The sequence below is a fragment of the Caloenas nicobarica genome, chromosome 1 (assembly GCF_036013445.1).
Source record: "Caloenas nicobarica isolate bCalNic1 chromosome 1, bCalNic1.hap1, whole genome shotgun sequence".
NCBI classification, from domain to species: Eukaryota; Metazoa; Chordata; class Aves; order Columbiformes; family Columbidae; genus Caloenas; species Caloenas nicobarica.
Genome location: NC_088245.1, coordinates 84,360,313 through 84,381,335, shown reverse-complemented (window position 1 = coordinate 84,381,335; position 21,023 = coordinate 84,360,313). Strand labels below are relative to the sequence as shown.

The window sequence follows — 21,023 nt, the reverse complement described above, 5'->3', positions numbered from 1 at the left end:
TAGCAATGACTTCAGCCTACTCCCTCAGCACCCACGGGTGCATCCCATCTGGACCCTTGGATTTATGGATGTCCAGATTGCTTAATCGGTCCTTCACCCAGGCCCTCAGCCTTCCCTAGCCCGGAAGCACCGACACCCATGAAGGAGTGAGCTGTGGGCAATGTCCTGCTTTGCCTTCAGTGTCTCTCCCAATTTTAACTTGCAAATTTGTAGTGGATGAGGGTGTTTAACTGCGAGCTGGGGATAACTGTTTTCCAGTGAACGTGAGAGACAATGACATCGAACTGCTGCCCATGCAAGCTGGTCTCCGAGGACACCTAGCAACTATTCACCTCACACCTGTCAATGCAGTCGTTTCAAAAAAAAAACCCAAACCCACTAAGGCAGGGCTGTATTTCTCACCTTCCTAGACGTCGTCCTTTCCCGACTTGAACCTTTGGCCTCTTTGTGAGGCCTTCGGCTTCATTACTGGGTAGCGGAGGTTTGTTATCGGTCCTTGATTTGGCTTTTCGTAAGTGTATATTGAATCCTGCAATTTTCTGAAGATCCTCTTTGGAACACCTTCAGAAGTCTGCAATGAAAGGAAAGAAACGCTTGTCTGCAACTGCAAACACAGAAGAGCAGTTCAAAATCTGGGCTCAGGTGTGTTGAAGAGGGACGGCATTACCGACTTCCCCCTGGTGACAGAGCGCAGGGTTCTCTAGGAAATCTATTTTAGCCTTCTACTGCACCACACTGGTATGGATGTCAATGCCTAAAGTCTGTGTTGAACTTGTATAAGGAAAAATGGAAAAAAAGAATAAGCCAAGAAGTGCCATCATTATTTTAAAGAAAGATGAGAAAGTCATTTTGCTTATGTCTCCAATAGAAAAGAACCACGGGAAATTGACCCCCAACCCTTCTCTACTCAGTGCTCAGATCTGACAATAGCTCCTCCTTCCCCTTCCCCCTCCTTTCTTCCGAGGTAAACAGTGTCACATTCAGTGCCATGTAGATTACTTGGCATTTCTGAATTGAATCTTAAGTTACCTTTGCACTGATTCATGAAGAGAGAGGAACTGAGCAGCTCAGGCATGGATGTGTATGAGTATTCAAGGGTCCTGGCCTGGCATCAAGATCAGTGGCATTTTATCGATTTATCTTTTCATAGACTGAGCTCTTTGTCGGCCAAAGCTCAGGCAGCTTACCAAAAATCCAACTACAGTCCTCCTGTGTTAACAACATCCAGATTATCGAAGGAAGAACGCTCAAATGTTAAAGTCATCCTTCGTTTGCAGAGAACAGCTGCAGAAACGGAATGCCTGACACAAGCTCGTGCACAGAAACGTAGAGAAGGAAAGAGAACACCCAACCGCCTGTTCTACTGGTTATTTTCTCCAGTACAGGAGAAACAACCCCCAACTCCGGAGAACAAGCAGGTCGGGGTCATTGATCCCACGAAAACGAGCATAAGAAATACGAAGGTGATTCCCCCGAGTCCAGTAACTCTCTTGCCCTCAAGCCAGACTCGTGCCACAAAAACAAAACTCTTCCCAAAGATTTTATCTTAGTTTGAACGGGTAAGTTGTGATGACAGAGATTCGCCAGGAGTCCTAACCACGGTATCGTTACCTCGTGTTCTGTGGATTGACTGAAAAGTCCAGAAAGTCAAACAAAGACTTTTTATTAAAGCATCCAGAAATTAGTTACAAGAATTTGGGGCTTGAGAGTGGGGTGCTTGGAGGACTCTATTTTGTTTCTGTGGTGGGAGGGGGGAGTTGTTTTGTTTTTTAACTAGGCACCATTCTGCCAAGCCAAGCAAAATTCAGATTGCAATCCCCATAGTGTGGGCGGTTTTTAACTCAGCACATCCGTAAAAAAAAGACTATCAGGCACCAGCACTATCAAAGGTCCTTTATCGCAGGTGCTTTTAAGAGTCACTAGATCTCTTACAAGGAGCCTTGCACAAAACTCATTTTAATCTAACATAAGTCTGTTCCTGATGACAAGCATGAATCTTCCCCTGCTGCTTCTCTTTGACAGCTCCCGGGGGTATGGGGGTGGGCTAAGAGGCAATTAATATCCAGTCACTCAAAGTCCCACAACCACTGCATTCGACAGGCTGTAACAACATGGTTTTCAAAGAAAAATCTCTGTTTACTTCGGAGTAAAAATGCCAAACTCATTCATAGCGAATGTAATTTTAGGACTGTGTACATGTAGGAGTAGTTACATTTCCAGAGTCCAAAAATTATGTTTGGCCCTTTGAAGGCAACCGCAAGGCTGAAGTGTCCCTCGCTGAAAATGAGTTTGACACCCCTGGCTTAGAGGAAAACAAGTTTGCTGTAAAGACTGCCAACAGGTCTAATGCTAGATAAGTCTTTCATACAGCATACTTTCAGCACTCAACATAATTGAGTTAATATAAAGTTAATATGCACAATTATGACAAAAATCACAGCACAGGATAGTAGCAGAAACCAAATCTCATCATATAAACGTGTGACATAAGAAATTAAAGGTCTTATAACTGGATCTACTTGGTGACTACAAAATCTCTCCCACTGACTGGCAAGTCACCTGGAGCCCTTAGTCTTCTCCTGCTCCAGGTGCCTGGACAAATACACAAACTGTGACAAAAGTGTCCTTTACCGGATGCCTGACTCGTTTTCCACAGATCAAGGGCAACAGAACTGCTGGCAAATTCATTTTCTGTCTTCCCTCCCTCTCAGAAAAGACATGCGACCACAGGCAGCCAGCAAGTACTTGCTGAAAGCTCAGAGCCCCATATGAGAAAACCCGTGCATATTAAAATACATTTGTTTCAATTAGAGCAGGTGAGAATCTCAAGCACGATTAAAGAGAGAGTACAAAGAACTCTAAGCAGCATTAAAATGCTGTCCTACTAGCCGCGTCTAGCAAACAACATACACAGCTAAGACCAACACACTATTTCAGATGGAGCTTCTAAAGAGTTCTAACATGCATGCAGCATAATAGACACTACCTAAGAGTAGACAAACATAGTTAAGCATTAGTTCCTGTTACCCGTGATACGACTGGGCCACTGACATTAGTAGAGCTTCGATGAACCACTCCTGCCAGCACGCTGGTCAGATTGTAGGTATCCTGAAGAGCTTCTCTAGTCTCACTGTCTAAAGCTGGAATTTCAGAATTGTTAACAAAAACCCCTGTCAAACAGCAAAGGCAGCTGTTGTATTAGCTCCCAATCTAAGCAGAAGCCAAAGTCTTTGACCAGTTTTTCACGTCTGTTTCACAAACAGCTACAAATAAATCACAGCTCCTATGCACTTGCATCTCTACCAACTTGGGGTTAACTGAAACACTAATGCTTTTCCTCCAGAGGCTTGAACACCGAAGGAATGGCCTACCTCCTACCGACAAAGTTGTAGCTCTGTTTGAGACCACAAAACCTGCACTTGAAAGGCTTTAAAAGCTTAAAATCAATTCTCTCCCTTTCTTGCTTCACACTAGAGTGGGCAAGTAGACCAAAACTGACACCTTGATAGGGTTATGTAGGAAGAGTTAAACAAAAAAAGCCAGTTCTCCTTAGGGAGCCCTGAAAAAGACGTAGCAAAGAAGGGTGACAGGTAAAGCGCCAGATCAGTGGGAGAGGGACTAATTCTTAAAACTTTCCCGACCCAGCAGGTTGGAGAAGGTAGTTACGGACCCCAGCAACCACTATAATTTAAAAAGTAACTGTTTCAAAAACCTGAAAGAAGCTCAAAGAGGCTAAAGTCTCCAGGAACCAGAGCAGATAAACAGGAGGTCATCAAAAAGGACTCAAATCTTGAATAAGCACTCACACATTATGAGAAACTAGACAGTGAAGCAATCAATTTTTCCCCTGTACGGGTAACCTACATAGGTAGGTTCTTGTGAGCACAGAGCTCCCTAAACAATGAAGTCCCAATTCCGTGAAATGGGTACAAAATGCATCTCAGGAAACAAGTTAGAGGCACTACAAACTAGTTCAGAATTGGGAAGCTTGATGCACACAGGCCCAGGCCACTGCAAAGCCCAAACTGCTGCCCAGCAAACACTCCAATGAGAGAGGTAACTGAGGCGATGACGCTTGTTGATGCAACGTGGCTCCTCTCTCTCTTTGCATCCCCTAGGCAGGTTTCTTCACTTCATTAAAACAGGTAGACCCTTCAAGCTCCAAAACTCAAGGAAAAGAGAATAATTCCTCACCCTACCCGGCGAGAAAGCAAATTCTGACAAGCACGATCGTTGCCATTTCACAGAGATGACTTCAAATCTGCCTCTCACGGTGACTCAACGTCTTATCTGGCCTTGTACATACTGCCAGTTGGCTCGGCCGAGCACTCCACTCCAAACACTCTGTCTGTCTCACCTGCTGCTTTTCCCAAGAGGTTCATCACCCGTGCCACAGAATCTGCACCTGTCTTGTCTTCCCTTTCCCTGACCAAAGAGAAAAAGTTCAGATGCAAACCTTACCCAGCTGTGGTAGCAAAGTAGCCACAGACAAGGCGAGAGATGGGTTTGTATTGGTGTCCTCAAGGAGTTCTACCAGGCAACTGAGACATTCACTTGGTAGAATCTGGTTTGAAGCAAATAATGGTGTAAGCTTCAGTCCAGAGATAACCTGGAGATGAGGGGAGAAAAACAACCTTAATTACTCAACTGCAACAAAATATTTACCAAAAACATCCAAGCACAGAGTCGTATTAAATAGATTTTGCCCTGTTGGACAAACTGAGCATGTTAAGTACCACTCTAAAAGGACATGCACTACAAAAAAAAATGTTGAAAAAATCTGGTTTTCATTCCCGTGGATGTATTTCCCTTTCTCTCGGAAAGTACCAAGTTTACCTTGTGATCATTTATAACATATTGGAGCTGCCTTTGCTTGCTTGCTGACAGCATCCATAGTAAAAGCATTCTTCTTGATCTCATAGCTCTAGCAGAGGAACACTTCGTATTTCTTCACACACTGAACAGAATTAATATCAGGTTACTCTTCCTACATATAGTATAGGTAAATGATAGGATTTGTTTATTTTGAAAGAACAACCAAACGGATTTCTCAACACAAACATTTCACAATCAGCCTTCAGCTCCGCCCAACAGCCTGCTTTCCACAGACACGGACAGGAACCCAAAGGCGCACGAAGGACAGGCTGTAACAGGAGCTTTCGGAGCACTCTCTGCTTGAGACGAGAAGATAGAACCCAAGTTCAGGGAAGCCTCTGTAAGAAGATGCTGAAAATGATACACCCGCCCATCAGTACAGGCAGGCACGAGTTACACTTGCATAATAGAGGAACATCATGTTGGTTTTGCATTTCCCTGTAGATCTCTTTACAATGGACACAGGAGAAAGCTCAACTGAACACTAACTCTAATATTGATGTTTGAGCAATGAACAAGTAAATCTGCATCTGAGCAAGGTACCTGGCAGATGAAGCCATTCAGTCCACGTGTCCATCCCTCACCGCACCGTGGTGCCCAGGCCGAGGTTGTACACAAGGCTCTACCTGGAGCTCAGACCCCCCTCAGCAGCAAACGCCTTTCATTACGTGTTGCATGAAACTGGCAAACGCCCAACACAAGACCAGCTGACGGGTCAAGCTCCATTGTTAAAGATGTGGAAGCAGATGATCCTGGTCGGTCAGAATCTCGGGAAGATGGAAAAAGTTCCCCAAAGGGCACACTATGTGCTTCGCCTACGTCCATGTAAACACGTTGCACACCTCCATGAGCGCACACAAACACCGTAAACCACTACAACAAAGTACACAGTGATACTCCGGGGACGCGGCTGGACACCGAAACAGCCACCAGCTCCCCTGCCCGCCGGCACCGGGCCAGTGTCCCTGTGTACACATACGCAGGCACGTCGCAAGAAGAGCCAGAGGCCACGAATGCATTGCAAAGAGCAAGTTTTGTTTCAGTTACCTCTCCACTGGGGGGTCTCCAAAGTCGCACCTGAGCTGCCAGGCAGAGGTGACACAAGCGGGGACGCAGGCGCTGGTGAGTTCAGCCCTGCTGGAAGATCGCTGGGCCTGCTGAGCTCACCTGGATTTCAAGGCTTCAGGCCGGCGCAGCCTCCGGCTCCTTCCCACAACAAAGCAGGAATCTCAGACATAGGGATAAGGTGCCTGGAGTTTCTCACAGGCCTGTGTTATCTAACACAGAGGTTCTACTCACCAAGCACACAAGGTCAGTAGAACAATTAGCGTGATGTATGTGCTTTTTCTACAGACGGGTGCAAGTCAGTTGAGCGTATTTACACTTAACTGACCTCCTCGCCAAACCTTCCGCTACATTCCCATACAGTCCCCGTCTCCAGGCGCTGAGCGCCGGCAGAGGCCGCGGGCCAGGCCGGGCCCGCACCCCCGGGCGCCCGCAGCCAGCAGCGGGGCGGCGAGAAGCCAGCCGAGGCCGGGGCCCGAAAAGGCCACCCGTGCCCACAGGCCCGAGGGGACACCACGGCCGCCCGCACAGGCCCCGCCGCGCCGGCCCGCTGCCGCTGCGGCCCGGGAACCCCGACCCGACCCGGCGCCGCTCGCACCTCCAGCCCGCGCTGCGGCAGCGCCGCGTTGGGCGGGTCTTGGCCGCCCGGGACTGCGTGGCTGCCGGGAGCAGGGACTTCGTGCGGCCCGAGGCAGCCGCGGCGCCCCAGCTCCGCTCTCAGACCGCGCAGCCACGAACTCCGCTCGGGCGTCCCGCCGCCGCCGCTTTGCCGGGAGCAGCCACTGAGAGGCCGCGGCCGCCGCGTCGCTGCGGGGTCAGAGCCCGGCGGATGCCGCTCGGCAACCGGCACCGCGGAACGGGAGGAGCTGCTGCTTTACCGCGTGAAAAATGCAGGATTTGCATCAACTCCGGTGGTGGCTGCGGCTTCGGGGCTCACGCGGGGCCGAGGTAACGCCGGAAATTGGGAAGCGGGACCTTCTTCCAGCCGCCACCTCTGGCGAGAACTTGAGGAGTGAAGATGCTGTGGGATTCCACCTGCGCCCACAGGCCTGGCGACCCTTGCTGCTGCCTTTGCGGTGCAGGTCGGCCTTTCCTAGTGATACCTTTGGGTGGGGGGCGCTGAGGGCGGTGGGAAAAGCGGGGATCGAACCAGGTACCTTCCGGACCGCTCTCCGGCGACCTGGCCGCTCCTCCAGCGAGATCCCACGGCCGGGGAACGCACGGCGCCCCCTATAGGCCTCACAGCGCCCTGCGCGCCCGCCCGCCCGGCCCGGGGCTGCTGTGCTGAGGCTGGGGCTGTGGGAGAGCTCGGGAGGGGCCACAGCGCCCCCTGCAAACCTCGACCCGCCCGCCCAGCCCGGGGGGCACCCACCGCCTCGCTGCCTCCCACCAGCACGCCACGCCGACACCGCCCGCCTCACAGCCCCAAATGCTCCTCCCGCACACAAACAACAGCCTCGAGCCCCCCGGCCCTGTCCCCCCTTCCTCCCCCTCTGCACACCACCTGCAGCCCCGCTACAACCCCACCCGCCCCCCCGCCCAAACACACACTCCCCCACCCGCCCCCCCCGGCCCCGAGCCTTCCTCCCCGCTCCCCTGCCCGCTGCTCCCCCTCCCTCCCTCCCTCCCTCCCTCCGTCCCTCCCTGCGCCCAGCTCTGCCTCGCCTGCCCGAGCCCAAGACCTCCCGCTGCTGCCAGCTGCCTGCTCGGGCCTGAGCGGGCGGGTCGAGGTTTGTAGGGGGCGCTGTGGCGCCCCCCGGCGGTGGGGATCGCGGTAGAGGAGCGGCCAGGTCGCGGGACGCTGGTCCGCAGGGCACCCGGTTCGATCCCCACCCCGCCCTTTTCCTGCCCCCCCGCGCCCCTGCCTCGCTCTCTCGCCTTTGCCGGAGCCCTGCAAGGAGCCCTTCCAGGAGGAATGTTGTTTTTGCAGCTCATCTGGCACCTGAGCCCAGCGGGGGGAAGGACCGAGAGACAGCACACTAGGAATCCTTCACAGAAAACGACTCTCTTCCAACTAATCCTGCCATGCAAACTGGTTCCTGCATTTAAAAAACAAGTAAATCTAGAGGGAAGGCTAACCAGGAGCCCATCTTTTAAAGAGATCGATCAGGGGAAGGGGCTTGTTAGGATTACATTAATGAATCGTGGAAACTGAGGCAGGCGTCGGGCAGTGCGTAAACCCTGCAGTACCCAGCTCGTGGGGAACAGGGCAGGGCATTTGCGGCCGGCATTTGGGGGGGGATGTAAGCAGGGCTTTTTGCCCTATTGCCAACTTTTAGGTAGAACACTCCCTTTTGCAAAAGCGTTAGTAAAATATGCTTTGCTGAGAGATCCTGCCTGAGCCTATTCTATTGGCAAGATGGTCGTTTCCTACAAGTCTGGGGGCTAGTCCGAGATTCGATGTCGTCATCTCGGTGGTCCCTATTACCGAAGGATGGGAAGGCGACGGGACCCCGTTGATTTCAATGGTCTTCTGAATGGTCGGTGGGGACTCCAGCAGGGCCGGACAGAAAGCCCGAGGCTGTATGGAAGAAGGCGGATCCCTGCAAACCACAGGGGAAAGGATAAAGGAAAAAGTGGGGGGCACGATACGAGCGACCGGGCAGCTCTGTGCACAGACCAAGGTAAGAAAACAGACTGTTAAGTACTACCTTGGTGGCCGGGGGCGTTCTGAGAGGAGGGACGAGGCGGAAGGAGAAGCCTCGGGACTCAGAATGGGAAATAGAAAGGAAAAATGCTAGGCCTAGGGAGGATAAAGGAAAAACCACCATAAAGAGGATGGTTGGAAACGAGTATGAAATCCTTGAGAAAGAATTTTAGCTGCAGTTGTGTGTAAGTTAACTAAGGCGCCTGTGGAGCTGGTCTCTGCAGCATCCCACGCTCCTCCCTGTGTGTCGCTTCTTGATTCCCTTCCCAACTGTCTTTGCTGTCCTTACTGCCTTTGTTGGGCTTTACCCTGGGATTGCCCAAGTTATTTTCCAATGCAGCCGGCAGGGGAGCGTGTGTGTGTGTTTGTGTAGGGGAAGAATTGGGGGATTGGACTAGATGACCTTTTGAGGTCCCTTCCAATCCCTAACATTCTGTGATTCTGTGGATAGGGGTATGAAATGCTCTTCTCCCCTCCAGTGTTACATGTATGTAGCCACCAGCTCTGGGACCCTGGGGATTTGGTTCTGTGAGGAAATCAAACCCATACGTTAAGGGAAGATGGGGACTGATGTGGATCTTTATTTTCTAATATTTTTTTCGGGATACAATCCATCCTGAGCCGATGTTAACCTCTTATTGAGAGAGTTGGCCGGTCCAGAAAGATAACTAAGCAGAATGTGGAATTAGCCCTACAGACAGGAGGAGATTGGACTGCCTGGCCTCAAGGTGATTCTAATTGAGATGATAATAATCAAACAAATGGAGAAAATTGCCAAACAGTGGTTAAAAAAAAATCTGATAAAAGTGATTAGAGCTTTTGAGGAGATCAGAGTAAATTGAATGGAAGCGCGGGAATGTAGACAGAAGCCAGAGCAGCACCCCAGCGTCGACTGGGGAAGATTTTGGAAGGCTTTGTAATGAACTGGTAGCAAGTGTGGTTGTGGGTCTATGGAAGTATTTCAGTGAGCATGTGCCAGGCTGGGAAGAGGAATTTGCAAAAATTCTGAGTGTGGCTGTGTTTGTTTATGATGGTCCGGAAGAGAAGCAAAAAGTTGAACTAATGAAAGAAAGATGGAACAGGAGATTGGTTTGTAGCAGCAGCTTTAGCTAGAAATTTGCAAGTGAGAGACAAACATTGGAGGGGAAAATTAAAAAAAAAAAAAAGAAAAGAAAAGAAAACCTGGAGGATTTAGAGTGAAGACAAGTGATAAAAGGGAAAGATGGAGAGAAAACAGAATGCTATTTTTGTGGAAATCTGAAATATTTACCCCTAAGGTGGCAACCATTCGCAATGACTGAAGGAGGAAAACTCAATAGACTTTGGAAAATCAGAGGGGCTGAAAATGTTTGTGGGTTGTGGTTTGGGGGTTTTTTTTGCTTGTGTGTTTTGTGGGTTTTGTTTGTGTTTTTTTTTTTTTTTTTCATGTGGGGAAACTTGTTTAAACAGCAAAAGGGCACATAACTGGTAAAGCAGGAGGCCATGACGCCGAATTTTTCGTAGATATGGAAACTACCCTATCCCTTTTAAATTTTATCCTAAAGAGATCTAAGACCGACCGAAGGTAGAGTTGTAATTAAGTGGGTAGCAGAGGGAAGGAGAGAGAATTCTGAATAAACTCCTGTTTGTGACTATAGGAATTAAAAGTGTATGGGGAAGGTTTGTATTAGTGGAAGAGTCCCCAGCTTATTTATTAGGGAGAGATCTTTTACGGGCTCTAGGTGTGGAAACACAGTTATTGCCTGGGGGGGAGGGGTGACAAGGAGAAAATTTGAAAGACATTACCAAGAAGTTTGTGTTGGGTTTGGCTGGGGTGGAGTTAATTCTCTTTATGGTAGCTAGTATGGGACTATGTTTTGGATTTATGCTAAAAACAGATACAGAGATGTTTTCATTATTGTTGAGCAACGTTTGCAAAGAGTGGAGGCCAGTTCTGCCTCTCACACCGTCCTGTCAGCAAGTGGGCTGGGGGGCCAGGGAGCTGGCAGAGGGGACACAGCTGGGACAGCTGACCCAAACAAAGATTGATTGAAGGATACTCTGTTTATCTATGTATCGCCCCAGTGTAGGAAACACTTACCTTGCAAGTATAATGGGCCCAGGCAGGGTCTCTCAGCAAAGTATATTTTAATAACGATTTTGCAAGGTCGGGTGTTCTACCTGAAGGTAGGCACACATAATAAGGCAAAAAGCCCCTGCCTATATCCCCCCAAATCCCGGCCGCAGTTTCCCTCCCCTGTTCCCCATTGGTTGGGTACTGCAGGGTTTACCGACTACCCGACGCCTGCCTCAGTTTACATATTTCATTCATCTGATTCAAACGGTACCCTTCCCCTTATCGATCTAATTAAAATATGGGTTCCTGGCTCTTTGGCTACCCTTCCCCCTAGATTAAATACAGGTATCAGCATGCATTCCGGGATGAGTTTGAAGAGGCTTTGTTTTACAATAAGGATTCATAGCCAGATGAGTCTCGGTCCTTCCCCCCAGCTGGGGTCAGGCACCAGCTCCTTAGTTTTGTAAAAACAACATTCCTTCATTAAATGTTCCTTACATTTAGCAAAAAAAAAGATCAGCGTGAATCTTTTTCTAAGCTTCAGCTGTGTCAGAAAGAAATAAAATATTTAGGATTCATATTAAAAGGAAAAATTAGTAGACCCAGAATGGGTCCAAGCTCTTGTAGAAACACCTCGACCAGATCTCAAAGAAGCAATTGTCAAAATTAGTATTAGAAACTAGATTACCCTGGACTAGATGTCTACCTCTAGCCCTAGGGAGAACCAGAACTGCTTCTCACAAGGATATAGGAGTTTCGCCTTATGAAATGCTCTTTGGGCTACCATACCTGGGCAGAAATACTGGACCCCCACAGTTCGAAACTAAGGATATGTTTCTCAAAAACTATATGCTCGGCTTGTCTTCTTTTCTAGCTTCTCTCAAGCACCAAGGGCTTCTAGCACAAACTCTGCCATTAGAGTTTGCAGCTCACAAGTTTCAGCCCGGAAATTGGGTCCTGGTCAAATCCTGGAAGGAAACTAAGCTTCAGCCAGATCCCTAGGCAGGTTTCTTCACTTCATTAAAACAGGTAGACCCTTCAAGCTCCAAAACTCAAGGAAAAGAGAATAATTCCTCACCCTACCCGGCGAGGAAGCAAATTCTGACAAGCACGATCGTTGCCATTTCACAGAGGCGACTTCAAATCTGCCTCTCACGGTGACTCAACGTCTTATCTGGCCTTGTACGTACTGCCAGTTGGCTCGGCCGAGCACTCCTCTCCAAACACTCTGTCTCACCTGCTGCTTTTCCCAAGAGGTTCATCACCCATGCCACAGAATCTGCACCTGTCTTGTCTTCCCTTTCCCTGACCAAAAAGTTCAGATGCAAACCTTACCCAGCTGTGGCAGCAAAGTAACCACAGGCGAGGTGAGAGATGGGGCTGTACTGGCGTCCTCAGGGAGTTCTACCAGGCAACTGAGACATTCAGTAAATAATGGTGTAAGCTTCGGTCCAGAGATAACCTGGAGAGGAAGGGAGAAAAACAACCTGAATTATTCAACTACAACAAAGTATTTAACACAGACAACAATGTATTGAAAAAGATCTGTTTTTCATTCCTGTGGATGCATTTCCCTTACTCTTGGAAAGTACCAAGTTTGCAGTGTGATCATTTATACCATATTGGAGCTGCCTTTGCTTGCTGACAGCATTCATAAGTAACAGCATTCTTCTTAATCTCATAGCTCTAGCAGAGGAACACCAAACGGATTTCTCAACACAAACATTTCACAATCAGCCTTCAGCTCCGCCCAACAGCCTGCTTTCCACAGACACGGACAGGAACCCAAAGGCGCACGAAGGACAGGCTGTAACAGGAGCTTTCGGAGCACTCTCTGCTTGAGACGAGAAGATAGAACCCGAGTTCAGGGAAGCCTCTGTAAGAAGATGCTGAAAATGATACACCCGCCCATCAGTACAGGGAGGCACGAGTTACACTTGCCTCGTAGAGGAACATCATGTTGATTTGGCGTATCCCTGTAGATCTCTTTACAACGGATACAGGAGAAAGCTCGGCCGAATACTAACTCTAATATGAATGTTTGAGCAATGAACAAGTAAATCCGTATCTGAACAAGGTACCTGGCAGATGAAGCCATTCAGTCCACGTGTCCATCCCTCACCGCACCGTGGTGCCCAGGCCGAGGTTGTACACAAGGCTCTACCTGGAGCTCAGACCCCCCTCAGCAGCAAACGCCTTTCATTACGTGTTGCATGAAACTGGCAAACGCCCAACACAAGACCAGCTCAAACTGCAGATTTAAAGGTGTGAAAGTAAAGGATCCTTGTGGGTCAGAAATCGGGAATACGAAGCAAAAAGTCCCCCAAAGGGGGAGCACACTGTGTGCTTTACCTACGTCCATCTGAACACATTGCACGTCTCCATGAGCACACACGAACACCAGAAACCACTCTAACAAACACAGAGTGCCAGTCCGGGGATAGGCCTAACACTGACCCGGCCACCAGCTCCCCTGCCAGCCGGGCACCGGGCCAGTGTCCCCGTCTGCAGGTGCTGGGCCCGGGGGAGGCCGCGGAGAGAAGCCAGCCGAGGCCGGGGCCCGAAAAAAGCCACCCGTGCCCACGGGTGCGAGGGGACACCACGGCATCCATGGCGCCCCAGCTCCGCTCTCAGGCCGGGCAGCCACAAACTCCACTCGCGTTTCCCGCCGCCGCTCTTTGGGTGGGAGCGTCCACGGAAAGGCAGCGGGGCCTGACGGGAGAGGCCGCGGCCGCCGTGTTGCTGAAGGGGGGGAGCCCCGGCGGATGGCGCTGGGCAGCCGGTACCCGCACGTCTGGGCTGCGGAACAGGAGGAGCTGCTGCTTTCCCACCTGAACAACTCAGGATGTGCATCCGCTTGGGTGGGTGCCTCCGGCTTCAGGGCTCCCGTGGGGCCGAGGTAACGCAGGAACTTCGGGAGTGAGACCTTTGCCAGCTCTTTTCCACCTCTGGCAGACAACTTCAGGAGTGAAGATGCTGTGGATTCCATCTGCGCCCAGAGCCCTGATCTTCCTTGCTGCTGCTGCCTTTGTGGTGCAGGTCAGGGTTTCTGGGCGCACGCAGCATTTGGGGCGGGCTTGGGGGTGGGTTTAGGGGGGGGCGGGTTTGGGGGTGGGTTTCGGGGGGGGCGGGAGGGCAGCGGCCCAGAGGGCTCCCCTCCTGCGGTGCTGCCGGGGTGTCCCTGGCTGTGTGGCTGCCGGGGGCCGGGGAGGCGAGAGCAAGAGGGCCAAGCGGGCGGCAGCCAGTGCAGGCTGGTGAGCGGCAAGGAGGAGAGGCGAAGGGCTTTGGGCGCTTGGTGGCGGGCCAGGGGGGGCTGAGGCGAGAGCGAGAGAGCGAGGCAGGGGCGCGGGGGGGCAGGAAAAGGGCGGGGTGGGGATCGAACCGGGTGCCCTGCGGACCAGCGTCCCGCGACCTGGCCGCTCCTCTACCGCGATCCCCACCGCCGGGGGGCGCCACAGCGCCCCCTACAAGCCTCGACCCGCCCGCCCAAACACACACACACACACCCCCCCACCCACACACCCCCACTCAGCCCACCACAGACCCGAGCCTTCCTGCCCGCTGCTCCCCCTCCCTCCCTGTGCCCAACTCTGCCTCGCCTGCCCGAGCCCAAGACTTTATACTCATTTGCCACCATCCTCTTGATGCTGCTCGTATGCCCAATCTTCCTGTACATACCAGGAATTCATTTGTCCAGGACATCTGCTTCTAGCTGAGTTTTAGTTACAATTTGCCAATCTTCTCCACATAAGATCATTGCATGCTTTTCTTGACAAACTTGCTGGATCTTTTCCCAATTTTGCAATACCTTGGCCAAGGGCGTCCCCTTTTCTATACCGAGTTTATTTCACATCACTCAGAAAAATCACTCAGGGAGACCCTCCCGTTGAGTCACGAGGTTCAGAAAGGACCCCCTTGCTTTCTAAACTCGAACCCCACTTATGTGCGGTTTCAGCTGATCAGGCCACCTGCTTTGTACTCATACATTAAGGATTCATAGTCCCATGTCTCTCAATCATTCCCCCCTGCTGGGGTCAGGTGCCAGATCAGTTGTAAGAACAACGTTCCTCCTTCAGTGGCTCCTCCTTTCAATTTCCTCCACTCCTTGTTTTTACTTTTGTTGTTTTGGAATTATTTTATGATACGGTCTCCTAGGTGGCTACAAGCCTAGACAATATGATTTCGCACTTTTCTTCGTGACTTACGTATTTAGTATTGTTCTCCCTGTTCTTTTAGCAGCATCATTTTATCAGAGTACAGCGGTGGCCCTAAAGGCATTTTCTTTGCTAGAGCCGTCTCGATAGCGCATGGAACACGTCCTCGGACACAGAATGCCCCCGACCACCAAATCTGGCCGAAGCTTAGTTTCCTTCCAGGATTTGACCGGGACCCAATTTCCGGGCTGAAACTTGTGAGCTGCAAACTCTAATGGCAGAGATTGTGCTAGAAGCCCTTGGTGCTTGAGAGAAGCTAGAAAAGAAGACAAGCCGAGCATATAGTTTTTGAGAAACATATCCTTAGTTTCAAACTGTGGGGGTCCAGTATTTCTGCCCAGGTATGGTAGCCCAAAGAGCATTTCAGAAGGCGAAACTCCTATATCCTTGTGAGAAGCAGTTCTGGTTCTCCCTAGGGCTAGAGGTAGACATCTAGTCCAGGGTAATCTAGTTTCTAATACTAATTTTGACAATTGCTTCTTTGAGATCTGGTTGAGGTGTTTCTACAAGAGCTTGGACCCATTCAGGGTCTACTAATTTTTCCTTTTAATATGAATCCTAAATATTTTATTTCTTTCTGACACAGCTGAAGCTTAGAAAAAGATTCATGCTGATCTTTTTTTTTGCTAAATGTAAGGAACATTTAATGAAGGAATGTTGTTTTTACAAAACTAAGGAGCTGGTGCCTGACCCCAGCTGGGGGGAAGGACCGAGACTCATCTGGCTATGAATCCTTATTGTAAAACAAAGCCTCTTCAAACTCATCCCGGAATGCATGCTGATACCTGTATTTAATCTAGGGGGAAGGGTAGCCAAAGAGCCAGGAACCCATATTTTAATTAGATCGATAAGGGGAAGGGCACCGTTCGAATGAGATGAATGAAATATGTAAACTGAGGCAGGCGTCGGGTAGTCGGTAAACGCTGCAGTACCCAACCAATGGGGAACAGGGGAGCGAAACTGCGGCCGGGATTTGGGGGGATATAGGCAGGGGCTTTTTGCCTTATTATGTGTGCCTACCTTTAGGTAGAACACCCGACCTTGCAAAATCGTTATTAAAATATACTTTGCTGAGAGACCCTGCCTGGGCCCATTATACTTGCAAAGTAAGTGTTTCCTACACTGGGGCGATACATAGATAAACAGAGTATCCTTCAATCAATCTTTGTTTGGGTCAGCTGTCCCAGCTGTGTCCCCTCTGCCAGCTCCCTGGCCCCCCAGCCCACTTGCTGACAGGACGGTGTGAGAGGCAGAACTGGCCTCCACTCTTTGCAAACGTTGCTCAACAATAATGAAAACATCTCTGTATCTGTTTTTAGCATAAATCCAAAACATAGTCCCATACTAGCTACCATAAAGAGAATTAACTCCAGCCCAGCCAAACCCAACACAAACTTCTTGGTAATGTCTTTCAAGTTTTCTCCTTGTCACCCCTCCCCCCCAGGCAATAACTGTGTTTCCACACCTAGAGCCTGTAAAAGATCTCTCCCTAATAAATAAGCTGGGGACTCTTCCACTAATACAAACCTTCCCCATACACTTTTAATTCCTGTAGTCACAAACAGGAGTTTATTCAGAATTCTCTCTCCTTCCCTCTGCTACCCACTGAATTACAACTCTACCTTCGGTCGGTCTTAGATCTCTTTAGGATAACATTTCAAAGGGATAGGGTAGTTTCCGTATCTACTAAAAATTCGGCGTCATGGCCTCCTGCTTTACCAGTTATGTGCCCTTTTGCCGTTTAAACAAGTTTCTCCACATGAAAAAAAAAAAACAAAACACAAACAAAACCCACAAAACACACAAGCAAAAAAAAAACCGAAACCACAACCCACAAACATTTTGAGCCCCTCTGATTTTCCAAAGTCTATTGAGTTTTCCTCCTTCAGTCATTGCGAATGGTTGCCACCTTAGGGGTAAATAGTCCAGATTTCCACAAAAATAGCATTCTGTTTTCTCTCCATCTTTCCCTTTTATCACTTGTCTTCACTCTAAATCCTCCAGGTTTTCTTTTCTTTTCTTTTTTTTTTTTTTAATTTTCCCCTCCAATCTTTGTCTCTCACTTGCAAATTTCTAGCTAAAGCTGCTGCTACAAACCAATCTCCTGTTCCATCTTTCTTTCATTAGTTCAACTTTTTGCTTCTCTTCCGGACCATCATAAACAAACACAGCCACACTCAGAATTTTTGCAAATTCCTCTTGCCAGCCTGGCACATGCTCACTGAAATACTTCCATAGACCCACAACCACACTTGCTACCAGTTCATTACAAAGCCTTCCAAAACCTTCCCCAGTCGACGCTGGGGTGCTGCTCTGGCTTCTGTCTACATTCCCGCGCTTCCGTTCAATTTACTCTGATCTCCTCAAAAGCTCTAATCACTTTTATCAGATTTTTTTTTAACCACTGTTTGGCAATTTTCTCCATTTGTTTGATTGTTATCATCTCAATTAGAATCACCTTGAGGCCAGGCAGTCCAATTTCCCCCTGTCTCTAGGGCTAATTCCACATTCTGCTTAATTATCTTTCTGGACTGGCCACCTCTCTCAGTAAGAGGTTAACATCGGCTCAGGATGGATTGTATCCTGAAAAAAAATATTAGAAAATAAAGATCCACATCAGTCCCCATCTTCCCTTAACGTACGGGTTTGATTTCCTCACAGAACCAAATCCCCAGGGTCCCAGAGCTGGTGGCTACATACATGTAACACTGGAGGGGAGAAGAGCATTTCATACCCCTATCCACAGAATCACAGAATGTTAGGGATTGGAAGGGACCTCAAGAGGTCATCTAGTCCAATCCCCCAATTCTTCCCCTACACAAACACACACACACGCTCCCCTGCCGGCTGCATTGGAAAATAACTTGGGCAATCCCAGGGTAAAGCCCAACAAAGGCAGTAAGGACAGCAAAGACAGTTGGGAAGGGAATCAAGAAGCGACACACAGGGAGGAGCGTAGGATGCTGCAGAGACCAGCTCCACAGGCGCCTTAGTTAACTTACACACAACTGCAGCTAAAATTCTTTCTCAAGGATTTCATACTCATTTCTAACCATCCTCTTTATGGTGGTTTTTACTTTATCCTCCCTAGGCCTAGCATTTTTCCTTTCTATTTCCCATTCTGAGTCCCGAGGCTTCTCCTTCCGCCTCGTCCCTCCTCTCAGAACGCCCCCGGCCACCAAGGTAGTACTTAACAGTCTGTTTTCTTACCTTGGTCCGTGCACAGAGCTGCCCGGTCGCTCGTATCGTGCCCCCCACTTTTTCCTTTATCCTTTCCCCTGTGGTTTGCAGGGATCCGCCTTCTTCCATACAGCCTCGGGCTTTCTGTCCGGCCCTGCTGGAGTCCCCACCGACCATTCAGAAGACCATTGAAATCAACGGGGCCCCCGCGCCTTCGCGTCCTTTGGCGATAGGGACCCCCGAGATGACGACGTCGAATCTCGGACGAGCCCCCAGACTTGTAGGAAACGACCATCTTGCCAATAGAATAGGCTCAGGCAGGATCTCTCAGCAAAGCATATTTTACTAATGCTTTTGCAAAACGGGGTGTTCTACCTAAAAGTTGGCAATAGGGCAAAAAGCCCTGCTTACATCCTCCCCCAAATGCCGGCCGCAAATGCCCTGCCCTGTTCCCCACGAGCTGGGTACTGCAGGGTTTACGCACTGCCCGACGCCTGCCTCAGTTTCCACGATGCATTCATGTAATCCTAACAAGCCCCTTCCCCTGATCGATCTCTTTAAAAGATGGGTTCCTGGTTAGCCTTCCCTCTAGATTTACTTGTTTTTTAAATGCAGGAACCAGTTTGCATAGCAGGATTAGTTGGAAGAGAGTTGTTTTCTGTGAAGGATTCCTAGTGTGCTGTCTGTCGGTCCTTCCCCCCGCTGGGCTCAGGTGCCAGGTGAGCTGCAAAAACAACATTCCTCCTTGAAGGGCTCCTTGCAGGGCTCCGGCAAAGGCGAGAGAGCGAGGCAGGGGCGCGGGGGGGCAGGAAAAGGGCGGGGTGGGGATCGAACCGGGTGCCCTGCGGACCAGCGTCCCGCGACCTGGCCGCTCCTCTACCGCGATCCCCACCGCCGGGGGGCGCCACAGCGCCCCCTACAAACCTCGACCCGCCCGCTCAGGCCCGAGCAGGCAGCTGGCAGCAGCGGGAGGTCTTGGGCTCGGGCAGGCGAGGCAGAGTTGGGCGCAGGGAGGGACGGAGGGAGGGGGAGCAGCGGGCAGGGGAGCGGGGAGGAAGGCTCGGGGCCGGGGAGGGCGGGTGGGGGAGTGTGTGTTTGGGCAGGGGGGCAGGTGGGGTTGTAGCGGGGCTGCAGGTGGTGTGCAGAGGGGGAGGAAGTGGGGAAAAACGGGGACGAGAGGCTGTTGTTTGTGTGCGGGAGGAGCATTTGGGGCTGTGAGGCGGGCGGTGTCGGCGTGGCGTGCTGGTGGGAGGCAGCGAGGCGGTGGGTGCCCCCCGGGCTGGGCGGGCGGGTCGAGGTTTGCAGGGGGCGCTGTGGCCCCTCCCGAGCTCTCCCACAGCCCCAGCCTCAGCACAGCAGCCCCGGGCCGGGCGGGCGGGCGCGCAGGGCGCTGTGAGGCCTATAGGGGGCGCCGTGCGTTCCCCGGCCGTGGGATCTCGCTGGAGGAGCGGCCAGGTCGCCGGAGAGCGGTCCGGAAGGTACCTGGTTCGATCCCCGCTTTTCCCACCCACAAACCCGCCGGCCCCGCGCACCTGCCTCGCTCTCTCGCCTTCGCCTGAGCCCTGCAAGGAGCTAGTGAGGGAGGAATGTTGCTTTGGCAACTGATTTGGCACCCGAGCCCCGCAGGGGCGAACGACTGAGAGACATCAGACTAGGAATCACAGAATGGCAGCGATTGGAAGGGACCTCGAAAGGTCATCCAGTCCAATCCCCTCGCCCTTTTTGAAGACGGGAGTGACATTTGCTTTCCTCCAGTCCTCAGGCACCTCTCCCGTTCCCCACGACTTAGCAAAGATGATGGAGACTGGCCTAGCAATGACTTCAGCCTACTCCCTCAGCACCCGCAGGTGCATCCCATCTGGACCCTTGGATTTATGGATGTCCAGATTGCTTAATCGGTCCTTAACCCAGGCCCTCAGCCTTCCCTAGCCCGGAAGCACCAACACCCATGAAGGAGTGAGCTGTGGGCAATGTCCTGCTTTGCCTTCAGTGTCTCTCCCAGTTTTAACTTGCAAATTTGTAGTGGATGAGGGTGTGTAACTGCGAGCTGGGGATAACTGTTTTCCAGTGAACGTGAGAGACAAGGACATCGAACTGCTGCCCATGCAAGCTGGTCTCCGAGGACACCTAGCAACTATTCACCTCACGCCTGTCAATGCAGTCGTTTCAAAAAAAAACCCAAACCCACTAAGGCAGGGCTATATTTCTCACCTTCCTAGATGTCGTCCTTTCCTGACTTGAACCTTTGGCCTCTTTGTGAGGCCTTCGGCTTCATTACTGGGTAGCGGAGGTTTGTTATCGGTCCTTGATTTGGCTTTTCGTAAGTGTATATTGAATCCTGCAATTTTCTGAAGATCCTCTTTGGAACACCTTCAGAAGTCTGCAATGAAAGGAAAGAAACATTTGTCTGCAACTGCAAACACAGAAGAGCAGTTCAAAATCTGGGCTCAGGTGTGTTGAAGAGGGACGGCATTACCGATTTCACCCTGGTGACAGAGCGCAGGGTTCTCTAGGAAATCTATTTTAGCCTTCTACTGCACCACACTGGTGTGGATGTCAATGCCTACAGTCTGTGTTGAACTTGTATAAGGAAAAATGGAAAAAAAGAATAAGCCAAGAAGTGCCATCATTATTTTAAAGAAAGATGAGAAAGTCATTTTGCTTATGTCTCCAATAGAAAAGAACCACTGAAAATTGACCCCCAACCCTTCTCTACTCAGTGCTCAGATTTGACAATAGCTCCTCCTTCCCTTCCCCCTCCTTTCTTCCGAGGTAAACAGTGTCACATTCAGTGCCGTGTAGATTACTTGGCATTTCTGAACTGAATCTTAAGTTACCTTTGCACTGATTCATGGAGAGAGAGGAACTGAGCAGCTCAGGCATGGATGTCTATGAGTATTCAAGGGTCCTGGCCTGGCATCAAGATCAGTGGCATTTTATCGATTTATCTTTTCATAGACTGAGCTCTTTGTCGGCCAAAGCTCAG

General features: G+C 50.4%; 1 long non-coding RNA gene across 2 annotated transcripts; it reads right to left on the bottom strand.

The window, feature by feature from the left end:
- Positions 1-427: 427 nt before the first annotated feature.
- On the bottom strand, positions 428-20,412 carry LOC135992237 (uncharacterized). 2 transcript variants are annotated; one of them, XR_010606702.1, is made up of 3 exons: positions 20,249-20,412; positions 4,462-4,609; positions 428-571 (listed from the first exon to the last, which is right to left on the bottom strand). It is a non-coding gene; the product is annotated as an uncharacterized LOC135992237 (long non-coding RNA). The 2 variants fall into 2 exon arrangements; XR_010606701.1 differs by lacking the exon at positions 428-571 and adding an exon at positions 3,050-3,140.
- Positions 20,413-21,023: the final 611 nt, after the last annotated feature.